The sequence below is a fragment of the Botryllus schlosseri genome, chromosome 10 (genome assembly GCF_051294905.1).
Source record: "Botryllus schlosseri isolate E-star chromosome 10, Bs_hap1, whole genome shotgun sequence".
NCBI lineage: Eukaryota > Metazoa > Chordata > Ascidiacea > Stolidobranchia > Styelidae > Botryllus > Botryllus schlosseri.
Window position 1 is genome coordinate 1,816,618 of NC_137245.1, and position 12,910 is coordinate 1,829,527.

A 12,910-nucleotide genomic window follows, 5' to 3' on the forward strand; every position below is an offset into this window, starting at 1 on the left:
GGGAGGGCCGTAACAGCACTTCGTCAACCCCCCTAAAAACGATTGCCTTGCGCACCCATAGCGTGATAAACCGAACTTCTGAGGGCTTCGCCCCCACGAACCCCATCTCGTGATTTTGATGGTCAGCAAAGTTTGTGTGGCCTGGTCGCCCTAAGTACCAAAATTTTCTATAATACATGAATGAATAGGTGGTAATTACATATATAAGTCGCTATAAACTTTTTATCCTCTCAGCCCACGTAATCAGATTTACCAGTAGCACTGAGTGAGCTGTTGTATAGGAAAATAAAGGGCAAGTAATTAATAATTAAACATATTTGGGCGTGCCCGCAGGTACAATTATTCGTTACCAGGGCCGTAACAGCACTTCGTCAGCCCCCCCCCCCCCCAAAAAAAAAAACGTTGGTCCTGGGCCCCATCGGGTGATAAACCAAACTTCCGGGGGACTTCACTCCCAGACCCCCATTTGGCTGTCTGCTATTTGCTGATAGCCTATTAGGTATTTACATTGGGTGTACAATTGCTGAGGCAGCTATTCTCGCCTAGTCGCACGAAGTGCAAAAAAAATCCACTAATTGCCTGATTGAATTGGTCAATATCACCGGGAATTGCATGTAAATTGAGATCAATTTTTATCCTCTCTCTGCTCACGTAAACACATTTACCGGTAGAGCTGAGTGAGGTGCAATGTTCCCTCTAAGCTGCGCACGTGCGCTGTGCTGACACGGTCTCTGTGTACAGAAAATCTACGTTGCGCACAACAAATCCGGAGTTGTTACCTTTTTTAGTCGTTACGCACTGTTGTCCAAGGGTCAGCGCAGTGAGTTGTTGAGTGTGTGCAGACTCATCAAAAGTTAAAGCGAATATTGTGAGGTTTCTTGGAAACTGTGGGGCCCGTTACTATAATTAAACATATTCAGGCGGGCGAACCCGTTGGTATGACTTCGTTGCATGATGTTATTTCGTGACCCCCTGTCTGCAATATCAAAAAATATAGAATCGCTCAACGGGGATATCGCCCAACAGGAATATCCCTGTCGCCCGATCGTACTAAACTAAAAGACGCACACGATTTCAGATTGGTATTTCTTCACTGACATATAACTTTTCCCTGCCAGATGGAATTCGTCTTCTGGGGTTCAGATTGCCAAGACAGGAACATTCGGTGTCAGTCATTTAGGCGCCCATGGACAATTAAACCTAAATGTATTTTGAAGGCTATATGTAACGAAGTTTTCGGTGTTAATTTGCTCTGAATACTCATTAAGGATATGTCCTATCACCTCATCATCTACTGCGAAGCCGTTTTTCTCCAGCGCCCCCCATACCGCCCCCCTGAGCCCAGCGCCCCCCATATCGCCCCCTGAGCGTTTCCGCCCCCCTTCAAAATCGCCAGCGCCCCCTGGGGGGCGCTGGGGGCAAGGTTAAGAACCACTGGCCTAGGCGATGTAAAGAGGAGGCATGCACACTGAATGAAAGTAAAGAAGATAGAATAGAAAAAGAATGCGACAAGAAATAGGGCGGCATGTCATAGGAAGCGAGATCGATAGGTCAGTCGTGGTCCGGTAATCTTGAGGATGGACTGTATTTATTTAGTAGTAATTGTTTGTATTTCGACTTGAATGTGGACATGCTCGTCGACTGTCTGATGGCCGGCGGGATACTGTTCCACACATCAGGTCCGGCATATTTGATGGAGCGATGATCTTTTCGGTCGATCATATGATATTTGGACGTCGTGGACGCGCGTGTGTTGTACTTGTGCGCTTTTGATTCAGAGGTAAAGAAGTCATTGAAATATTCGGGGCAACGACCGCAGTGAAACTGATACATAAACTTGGCGATTTCTAGTTTCCGCATATCTTCTATGTTTAGGACGCCAAATCTCTTCAGCAGCGACTTATTGGATGGGCAGCCAGGCCCTTTTGGAGCCCTAGCTATGATTCGGAGTACTTTATGCTGTAGTTTCTGCAGTGGCTTGAGTGCAGTTTTACTGGCAGCCCCCCAACAGAGGATGCCATAATGTAACTTCGATTGGATTAAGGATTTAAAGAGTATCAGAAGAACCCATGCTGGCATGAAGCGCCATATTCGACCAATATATCTATCTGAGGCAATACGGTCGTTGCATTCACGTTGAAGTTGTCAGATCAAGGACTAATGCAGGGACGTGCGTCTACCACGAAAAGAGCTAAGTATATATCTACCCAGCCACACATTACGTGGGACTCAGGTTACAACTCTAGCAGGTTATCAGACGACACACCTTCCCATATGGTGCACGCTCGTGAGATGATTTCAGCTTCAACGAAGGACGAATCGCCTCCTACACAATTGGACTTACAACTGCTATGGAGCCATCCAGGACTTTTCCAGACTTACACGGTAAATCCGTTTACTTGACTTCGAATTTCGGGAATGCATTTTGCAGTGAGAATGATTTATCTCACTCGGCTTTATCGGCTAGCAGCAAATTTCCTCGTTATTGCTCGATTCGTGCTTTCTATATAATTATATTCGTTGTTTGTGTTCCTATATTCATCGCCATAACATTCAGAAAACCAGATTTGAGTGATACTCTGACACTGACGAAACGTTTTTCATCGGTTTCGTTTTTATATTACGGCCTTAAAAACTATTGTTTGCATCTTAGCGTCTGGCTTTCTAACGAAATTATCACATACATTATGCGTCGGAAATTTCACTGTTGGCCGCCCGATAAGATCGCTTCTCTACCCCGTGAAATCGAATATCGAATAATTACTACCGATTCACTATTCACTATTTCCAAATACAACTTCACCTTCGCACGAATAGCCTACCTTAGTCGTGTAACATACCATTTGCTTACAGTTGTTTGATTGTTTAACACCCCCATTTCGATTCTGAATATAAATTTTGCGGTTTTTCCTACCTTCATATTACCGCGTAAATCACTGCCAACCACCGTGGTTATTTACTAATCTATTTTTTGTTCGTTTTTTTTTACATTCGCGGCATCTCCGTGGAACATAACTACCAATTCCATTATCTTAATTTCGTAATATTTCTTTAAACCTAATTCATACATTGATTTTTGTGATTTCATATGTCATTCATGCCACATTGACTTCCGCGCGTATTTACGCGCTACCCTTTTTAACTACCGTAACTATACCGTCAATGTTACTTCGATAAAAATAGTGACGCGGCTTTTCGCCCGACTATAGCATAGCATTCCATCGGGATTCTATATGATGTTCCGCGGCAAAATCGGCTCTTTTTAACCGACAATGTAGATTTCGGCTTTGAACTATTGAAATATACCAGTATATCACTGGGAATGGGGATTTTATAACTAACTTATCTCTGCATAACGCAACTTCATCTTATCTAACTACACGTATTCGCATAACCTCGCTTTTGCTACAATTACCCATAATCGTAATTCGATTTTAATCACATATTAGCGTTACTTATAACTCAGCGCTTTGCTGGAATTTATAAATACGGAAGTTATTTCCCTATTTTCTTCAAACATTGACTTCCTTACTTTCTTTGTACTAAGGGTGGATTGCACAGATGCCGATTGAAAAGTAATCACCGATTGCCTTAATCGGCGATAATTTAATCAGCGAGCAAGGTCATCCGGTGACTCTGTGGTACAGATACGGATTCGCCTGTGAGTTATCTTATCGCGGATTACTGACGCAAATCGACGCAAATGACGTACGTTAGCAATCAGCTGTTTTCGGTCGGTGGCGATATGAACTGTGTCGTCATAAGGGAGAGATGCGCTCTTCATAGATATGTATGTTTAGTTGATGTCATGTGCGTATAGCAGCTAACTAAACTGTTGCACAGTGTAAGGTTATGAACGCCAGAACGCGTCAGAACAAACGTTTTGAGGTTATGAAAAGAGGTATTGTAGGAATAGCGTACCAAAATCATCGTCTTATACCGGTATTGCTATGCCACAAACTCTACTACAAATTTCGTATATTGCAGGACATTTATCTCATTACTCAGGGATATCTAGATCTAGATAGATACTTTTCAGATAGAATTTTATTTTCCGTTTATTGGTGCATTAGTCATGATATCCGCTTCACCAATGTGAAGATATACAAATTGAGTCCATACACAGTTACACACACATTCGCATACGATTTTGATTTCTCCATACCAATGACAATTGGCTCTGCAGGAGTGTAGAAGTAAATTTCAGCCATTGCAAGGATCTAACTGTTCAATGTGACGATGTTATCATATAATAAGTCATATGCATACATGTGCTCAAGTGCTGTACAAACAGTAATGCATTTATGTTACAATTTCGCAATGCAAAGTTATCTGCTGTTACCCAGTTGAGTAATCTTGTTTGTTGACAGCCAAACCTCACTTCAGTTTATCAAGAATTTGGTCAACCATAAAATTCAATACAACCTGTTTTATAGAGAGCTACATTAATATAGTTCAATATCGACTTAAAATAACAATGGATCCATACCTCAATGTTCTTGCTACCCTCCAGATGTTAGAGAGCCTAGCAGAAGAGAGAGTGCCAAGAAGATTGGTCAAAGACAGAGCAAATCCATTGGAATATACCCTGGAGGTTAGCGACACCGATAACGTGACGGCACGACTTCAGCGCAGACAGATTGTTCAAAATCACTTCTCTGGAAAGTCTTGAGTATTTCATCTCGTGTTTGAACACCAATAACCACACATTCAATTCCTCGTCAATTATTTTTATTACGAGATCCAGTACCCTATGCTGTAGTCAGAATTGGACAACTAGAAAATCAGCTTTTCAAAATTAGACTATAATGATAATTATAACTGCATATTTTTCCAAATTAGAATAGAATTATAGACACAGTAGTTATTTTTCAATTAAATTAGAATAGGGATTACTGAATATGTGAAAATTTGGAAATTGAATCTGCACAACTCGCTTAGTATTGTAGAGTTCTACTGTAGAATTTTCAGCAAAACCAGAAATTAAGTTAGAATTATATTGCTGGCATTTTGCACTTACTATTCTAATTATACAGCCAATTAACTAGTTGTCCAAGTCTGGTTTTTGTGCTATTTCGATTCGTTGCTGTATTTTCTCAATTTTGCAGTTCTTTTTCCATTTCCAGTTTCTGGTACTTGACATGCATCTGTAATTCAAAATATTTCATTCTGATATCATGCTGCTCCTTTGCCATTTCCAGGACGCTCATTTCTGAACACCACATTTTGATCACCAACATTATAGGTAAAATATGATTTCTTTTCATCAACACACCTGGCTCTCTTTTTCGTGACAATTGGCGTTGAGCTTTTTGTGTTCTCTGTTTCATCTTGCATATCTGAATGTAGTCATGAATAAACTGTGGGTTGCATCACCATCATTGTATGCTAACACTTACCGGTCTGGTGTTTCATCCTGAAGTCTGTCGAGGGAACTGAAGGAAGCGTCACATCGCCATCAACAACGAAAAGGGCAGCAATTTCATTTGCTGCAAGAAAACTATGGTTAACAACAGTTGTATTGATTCAATAGAGTTCAAATTCAATAGAGCAATGTTAATGTCAATCAAAACAACCCGCAATGTTCTATTTGAAGTATTCGTGTGGCTATGTTAGTACCAACACGATTCATATGGATTTCAAATTAGTACCTCAACTTACCATCGCTGTTGTGACATGAACAACCAGCCTCTGTGCTCACATCCTCGTCGATGATGAAGGTGCAAACTGAATCTTCGGAATATGCATCTGAATAAACATTTTATTTAAAAATTTTAGTCAGAAACACATTAGAAAAGTTACTTTCAAATTATTTTTTCACGGTTTATCTTAACCTCGCGAAACATAGGAAGGATGGATGACTAAAATCATGACTTGACTCGAGTTGGAATAGGATGAATGGATTTGACTCGAGTCACTGCTTCAATATGACATACAGTATGAGAAATCCTGACTCGAAGTCAAATCTTCAAGTCAAGTTGCAAGCCTAACAATAATATGGCCAACGATACTGCTCAGGCACCTGCACAGCACAGTAGCAAAGCCAGACTGTTGCAAGTTTAAATTGGATGCAAGTTCCTCTGTTGTTGGTTGTAACATATTAAAAAAGTTTATGTCCTAAATGCACTCACCATTGTTCGTGTGACTATCGAATACGCAATCGTAGTCATACCGATGTTTCAAACATTCAATTTGAGATGGAATAAGGTCTGAAAAGTGATAATAAATATGCCAGTGCTATAAAAATCAATTGCAGATTGATCAAGGAGCGGTTCAGATTAGGAATTTGCTGAGCAGTGTTCCCCATGTGTCGTTTTCGTATAGCTGATGACGTGCAGCAGTCTCTGGATATGGTTAGTTTGTTGGGAATTACAAAAAGACAATAAATCCATGTTTCTCATGATCATCAAAATTTGTCTATTCAGTTCAAAACGAGCGTTAAAACGCGAGTATGAAGCACGCAGAGAGTCACGATAAACACAGATGGAAACAATACATCTCCTACTGCGAATTTCAAAGAATTGTCAGTAAAATTACCTATCAGAAACCTTTTCCAAGGAGTTCGTCAACTGGAGGTGGGCCAGTTTTGGCCCGTTCGACGCATCGTGAATCGTGATGCATATAACTTTTTTGCTTTTCGTTTCAAAGTTTTCAATACATTCTGGAGTTGGCCAGTTGTACGGCTGCACCCGCAGGACCAGTATTCATAGCTGCATATTTCTTACTGATTACATCTCAGGCCGCATCTTTTTGTTATGCCGTCAGTCTTTTTGTCTTCTTTGGTTTCAATGTATTCTTCTATCAATTCAATTATTCTAAACTTTTCCTGTCTTTTGCAATTTTCCGTCCTCGTATTTTATTTCCAAAGTATACTATCGAATTCTGCACAGTGTACAGTACAGTCTGCAAAAAATGTCATACCGGTAATCATAGCATAAGGTACTATCGGCTGTGGTAGGCCCACGCCCATAATATGCGCCAACAGTCGTAGTAGTGTCTGAGTACAATGTTTTCAGCTAATACCGCAACTGCACGTCAGAGCATCCAGTTAACACCATCTCAATACCAAATACTAGTGTACCTGTAGCCAGCCCAGACCGCAGTCAACGCGAAGCACACAGCCGATTAACTTTCTAGACACCTCGCTCGGCGGATAATATTTGGCCGATTAAAATTCACCGATTAGTGGCAGATCGGCATCTGTGCCACGGAAGCCAGCCGATTACTGACGTTTAATCGGCGATTAGGGTTTAATCGACATCTGTGCAATCCACCCTAAGTCTTTGACATATTCGCTTACTTCTAATTACCGATACTTTTAAATAAGGCCGCTTTAACATGGTGACAAATTGTCATTTTTTCCCCGTAATTTACGTCCTTATATACTTACCCGCGATAATATCATCTGAACACACTCAGATTTTGCAACCTATAGTTAAATGCGATTAGCTATACATATCTTTTACCTTTATACATTGTACATAGTACATTTCATGGCATGGCTATACCTATTACTGACATCTGGTCACCTAGATCCGTGAAACGTTTGTATACTGTATAGCAGTAGTTCCCAAACTTTTTCGGTGTGAGGGCCAAATTAAGAATTTTAGAGTACGGTCGGGCCGCACGAATACTGCGGCTATGAAACGGATCAAATAGTCATCATGGCTATTTCGGAGTAGTTTTATTGCTCTGGCGAGATTTCAAAACTGTACACTGTTTACTGCTACTTATCTGCTGCATTGGGTGTCTGTCGAGTGACTCAGCTTTTCTCGCCTAAACGCGCGAAGCGCGAGAAATTTCTTTAGTTTCATGACTGAATCGGTCAATATGATCGGGAATTGCATGTATTGCTATCAATTTTCATCCTGTCTCTGTTCACGTAATCTGATTCACCGGTAGAGCTGAGTGATGTGTGTTTGAAAAGGTATAGGACCCCTCAATAGTAATTAAACATCGCCGGGGTATACCCGTCGGCAGGAACGTAACAGGACCCCGGGCTCCCATAAGGTGATAAACTGACCCCGCATCACGTTGTTCGCTTTTGCCACGAAATTAAAGTTGTACTGTTTAGTGAGACAGCGCGACGCTTGAATATTTCGATAATTCATGATAAATCGGCGAATAAGATCAGGAATTGCATGGTTGTCCTCTTTGCCCACATAATCAGATTTACCGGTAGAGCTGAGTGAGAGGTGTCTTTGAAACTGCAGACCCCGTAAAATTAAACATCTTCGGGCGGGGGGACCCCTAGGTATGACTTTTTTACATGATGTTATTTCGTGACCTCCTGTCTTCTATATCAAAAAATGTAGAATTGCCCAAACCTACTAAACTGAAAGATCACGCGATTTCAGATTGGTATTTCTTCACTGGCATATAATTTCCTTTCCTGCGGGATGGTATTTGTCTTGTGAGGTTCAGATTTCCAAGAAAAGAACATTCGGTGCCAGTCATTTAGGCGCCTATATGGACAATTTAACCTACATGTATTTTGTATATATAACGAAGTTTTTGGTCAGCATAAAAGCAGTCCTTTACGGCCAAGGCTTTCTCGCTGCCGATCGTTCTGACACACTTCTTGGAGTCACATGTTACATGGCCTAAAACTTTATATGTCTTGGTGTGTTATAGTGCGGTCACGGCCAACGCTGATATGCCCATTTCTATAAATCTTGTGTATTTTTTCTTGGGGAAGAGTACCCAATAATCAAGATATGTGGCGAATTGAAATCGCGCATAGCACGAAAAATTTTTAAAAAAGTTTTATAAATTGTCGCAAAATACTCTATAATTTATGCTAATTCACGAAATAATTTTGGGCCCCCTTCGAGCTCGGCCCTCCTCAATTGGGGGGTTTGGGGTGCGGCAGTTACGGCCCTGACTACAGGACTACCAATTATGCTGCTTTTAGCCGGCTAAGCAGTATGCATCTCGGCGTATTCAACCGTGAGTCACGTGTTGCACATCTAGTTATCATAGGGTTACCATACGTAATCTTTTCAGATGATTTGTCCTCTTTTTTGATTTTTTTTACAGTGTCATCGGAGGACGCCCAAATGTCTTCTTTATTGAGATTTTGTCTTCATTTTTGAGGATTTTGGTTACATATAGGGCCAAATTCGACTGATATTATACATTAAGTCAGCACTGTACGAACGCTACGGCGGCTATTTCGGGAGCTGGACCGGAAAATGGACCATTTTTTTTAGTCAACCACCTGTTAATGTGAAAGAAAAACTGTATTTTCCCGGAGTTGAGCCTCTTTTTCTTTTTTAGTCGAGCGGCCACGAAGTGGAAAAAATTTACCATTTTTTCAGGATTTTCCTCCAATTTTGAAAGTTATCAATACCTATTTATATATATATAGCTACTGCTCGTTCAACTGGAAAGTTAGAGCACATTGCATTGAAACAGCAGTGACGCAACGTTAGCAGTCTATACTCACAACTTTCCTGCAATTCTATAATTAAAAACTACAGAGGCCAAGCCAAGCAAGAGTATTTTATGAATATAAATTTTATTTTTTGTCATAAATCGATTTCTTAATATATTTTGGGGGCCGCAAGAAGGCTATCTGAGGGCCGTATGCGGCCCTCGGGGCCGCACTTGGGAATCACTGCTGTATAGTCACGAATCTGTTAATTTTAAATATCACGTTGCCCATTATCGCTACACGGGGAACTCATTAATTAAGGTTATGATCGAAGTACCGGGTCTACGATTTAGCTTTTGCTCCTAGGGTCGTGTGTATTGAGTGAGTTTGCCCATGTTATCTCGCCAAATCGTTTTTAGACATGGGAATTGCTTGTGCGTAACTCAGCGATTCTACCGGCCGGGGAATCTCTGCGATTTTAACTCATGCTATAAACTTCCGCCATTACATAACGAAGTTGAGGTGAAGTTCGGTCGACTCGCGTCTCGCCCGTACGCTTTTTTATCGAAATGATCCACGATCGGACGCTATTAGTGTATATACGGTTTTTGGATGAATTATTTATCCAGTGTTAGGGAATTTGACCTAATACTTACTGTTGTTTAGACGTATCTTACCGGTCGATACGTCATTAGGCATTGCCATGTGTAAGTCTTCGAAGCACATTATTGAAGTAGCGGGCGCACGTTCTTACACTTGCGATTTGTCAAGAGGCGTGCAGTATGATTAATTAGTATTTTTATCCCTTCTTTCGATCCGTTAGTGGACCAAATTCTTGATTAAATCACGTCAATATATTTCCGGAAACCTTTTTATTTATCTGGATAGCATATGGCGCGCAGATTCATCGATGTGTCTGGATTTGTGGTATACCATGCTGTTTACATCGCTAGGGACTTTTTTCGACATGACTGCGGTTCGCAGCACTAAACACTAACAATGCCATTAGGCTACCTAACATACACACATTTGTCATTACTTAAGCTATTGTTATTACCTCTCTTTACATTTTGTACATTCTACTTTCACGACGTTACTTCGTTATTTATGACGAAGTCCCCGCGTTACGCTGCGATTACATTCATCTTGACATGCTTTGATGCTAATATTCCATTACTATACTTTTGAGCTGATCAAAACACCCGGATAACCCGGCATAATTTCCATTCACTTCGAAATTCCGTAAATTTTTATTAACTTCTACTTGAAAGCTCAAATTACTCACAAGGCTTATATAACCTTGCGTCGCTCCGTCACGTATGGAATCGATTCAATACTTAGTACTTACGCTTACATTATAGCGTATACTCCCTATCGGTGCAGATTTTCACCACCTCATATCTGGTTCACTGACAAACGATGTGTTTTTGTATTTTACTTTCTTTCAATTTGTCATCGCCATTATTGCTATGATATTATGCTAATTACCACCTTGTGAAATATCATCTTGCTGCCGATATTGCTTATAATGCATTCTAGAATTCGTCGTCGCCTGCCACGGGTCTATCGCGAACCGCCGAAATGCTCTCTACTACACAACAACCTCTGCTAAGCCGACGCCGCCCTATCAGACATTACGGGAATTTCAAGTTCAGTATGGCGCTTTGGTAAAACCACGTATTTATACGCATTTGTAAGTCGACTTCGACAGTCGTGAAGAATATTCGGACAGCAGGCGATACGCGTTTTAACCTTGGCGGAGTGAACTAATTGGATCTAATTACAATCCTTAATGAGCAATGAGCATTGACTGTTAATTTTCCAGGCAGGTTCGCGGCCCACGGTGCATGGCTTAACTGTATATAAATAATTATTCGGTCTTCCGAAAGACTAATGGACTGTTCACTTTTCAAACGCGGCGAATTTCGTAATCTCTATAGACTCGATTATGATTCATGTACTTTTATCTATCTCTCCCATGCGGACTTATTAGCATTCTAAAATTCATTCGTATAGGCTACCCATTAGCGAATGCGTCAATACGACTGTTCTTGCCGAGAATATATACGGCTCGCATAATTTCGGGCCCCGGTCTTTGTGACTATTTCAATGGTCGTTAATCTTAATGGTTCAGGAAATTTCCCACAAATCTCGCCATTTTAAGCGGTTCGACTACCAGACCATCATTTGAGTATTTTTTCTATTCAACTCCATTGATTCATAAAAGCAGTCTCTGGTCGCTAGAAAAGCCAGACATCAGTTTCCTACTTTCGTTACTTCCTATCTTTTAATACCTCGTGTTTCGATTACTTTGAAAAGTATTTTTGACTTTAATATGCTCCCAAACCATACACTGGATTCCGCTTATAGGATTTTGCATTTACAAATAACAGACACTCATTTTCGAGTTACCACCAATTTGTTCTTGCATATGACGCATTCGCCAGACCTAATGTCAATTCCTTTGTGTACATATTTTTCTTCTTCTTTCGTTTATTGTTATTTTAATAAAGCACAAAAATTGCCTCAGATATAACCAATTCGCCATTTTGACTATATCTAATCTAACCCTTTACGTGTTATCGACACACTATCTCATATATGGTTTCATTGCTATCATGTTGCATTTTAAATTGATGTTATCGCCTTCCTACCAATACTTTATTCACTGCATACTTAGGCCTTACCACCTTCAACCACACGCTATGTGTTTATGTTCCAATTACCATGTTTCGTAATCGTACTGCTATTCAATTCATGTAGTAAATGTCATTTTGTTTTGTCGCTAATCACGCCTCCTTGGAAGGGGTGATGTAGGGCTCTGGCCCCTTCTCTCTCATATCTGTATATCACGTGACTTATATCTTTCTTCTCGCTACCACGTGACTTACCATTTATCAGCTCGTGCATTTCAATTACAAACTAGACTCATCTGCGATATCCTACTGTATATTCCATACATATTCGACCAATATATCTATCTGAGGCAATACTGTCGTTGCATTCACGTTGAAGTTGTCAGATCAAGGACTAATGCAGGGACGTGCGTCTACTACGAAAAGAGCTAAGTATATCTACCCAGCCACACATTACGTGGGACTCAGGTTACAACTCTAGCAGGTTATCAGACGACACACCTTCCCGTAACACCCCAGACATGACGTTCAAACACGCGCCAGACACGATGTACGAGTGTCAATACAGGCCTAACACGCCCAAGACACCATTTATGAATGGCAACACAGACCGAACACGTCCCAGACACAATGTCCTAGTGTCAACTCAAATCCGAAAAGAACCCAGACACCATGTTTGAATGGCCGATCATGCCCCGGACACGATGTCCGATTGGCAGCACAGGCCGAACACATCCCAGACACGATGTCCAAACACGCCCCAGATACGATGTCCGGGTATCAACAAGGCCGAACACGCCCAAGACACCATCTCCGAATGGCATCACAGGCCGAACACACCCCAGACATCATGTCCAAACACGCCCCAGACACGATGTCCGAGTATCAACACAGGCCG

The 12,910-nt window shown here is 41.0% G+C and overlaps 2 long non-coding RNA genes across 3 annotated transcripts in view; one reads left to right on the forward strand and one right to left on the reverse strand.

Annotated features, from left to right (window-relative positions):
* The window catches only part of LOC145447848 (uncharacterized), a 272,584-nt gene extending 260,216 nt beyond the window's left edge, over positions 1-12,368 (forward strand). The window contains exon 2 of the long non-coding RNA XR_013917730.1: positions 11,907-12,368. This is a non-coding gene — a long non-coding RNA (uncharacterized LOC145447848). The remainder of the gene's footprint in view (positions 1-11,906) is intronic.
* LOC145447836 (uncharacterized) lies at positions 4,717-7,279 on the reverse strand. 2 transcript variants are annotated; one of them, XR_013917719.1, is made up of 5 exons: positions 6,132-7,279; positions 5,662-5,748; positions 5,400-5,489; positions 5,276-5,339; positions 4,717-5,147 (listed from the first exon to the last, which is right to left on the reverse strand). It is a non-coding gene; the product is annotated as an uncharacterized LOC145447836 (long non-coding RNA). The 2 variants fall into 2 exon arrangements; XR_013917718.1 differs by having other exon boundaries at positions 5,400-5,748.
* Positions 12,369-12,910: the final 542 nt, after the last annotated feature.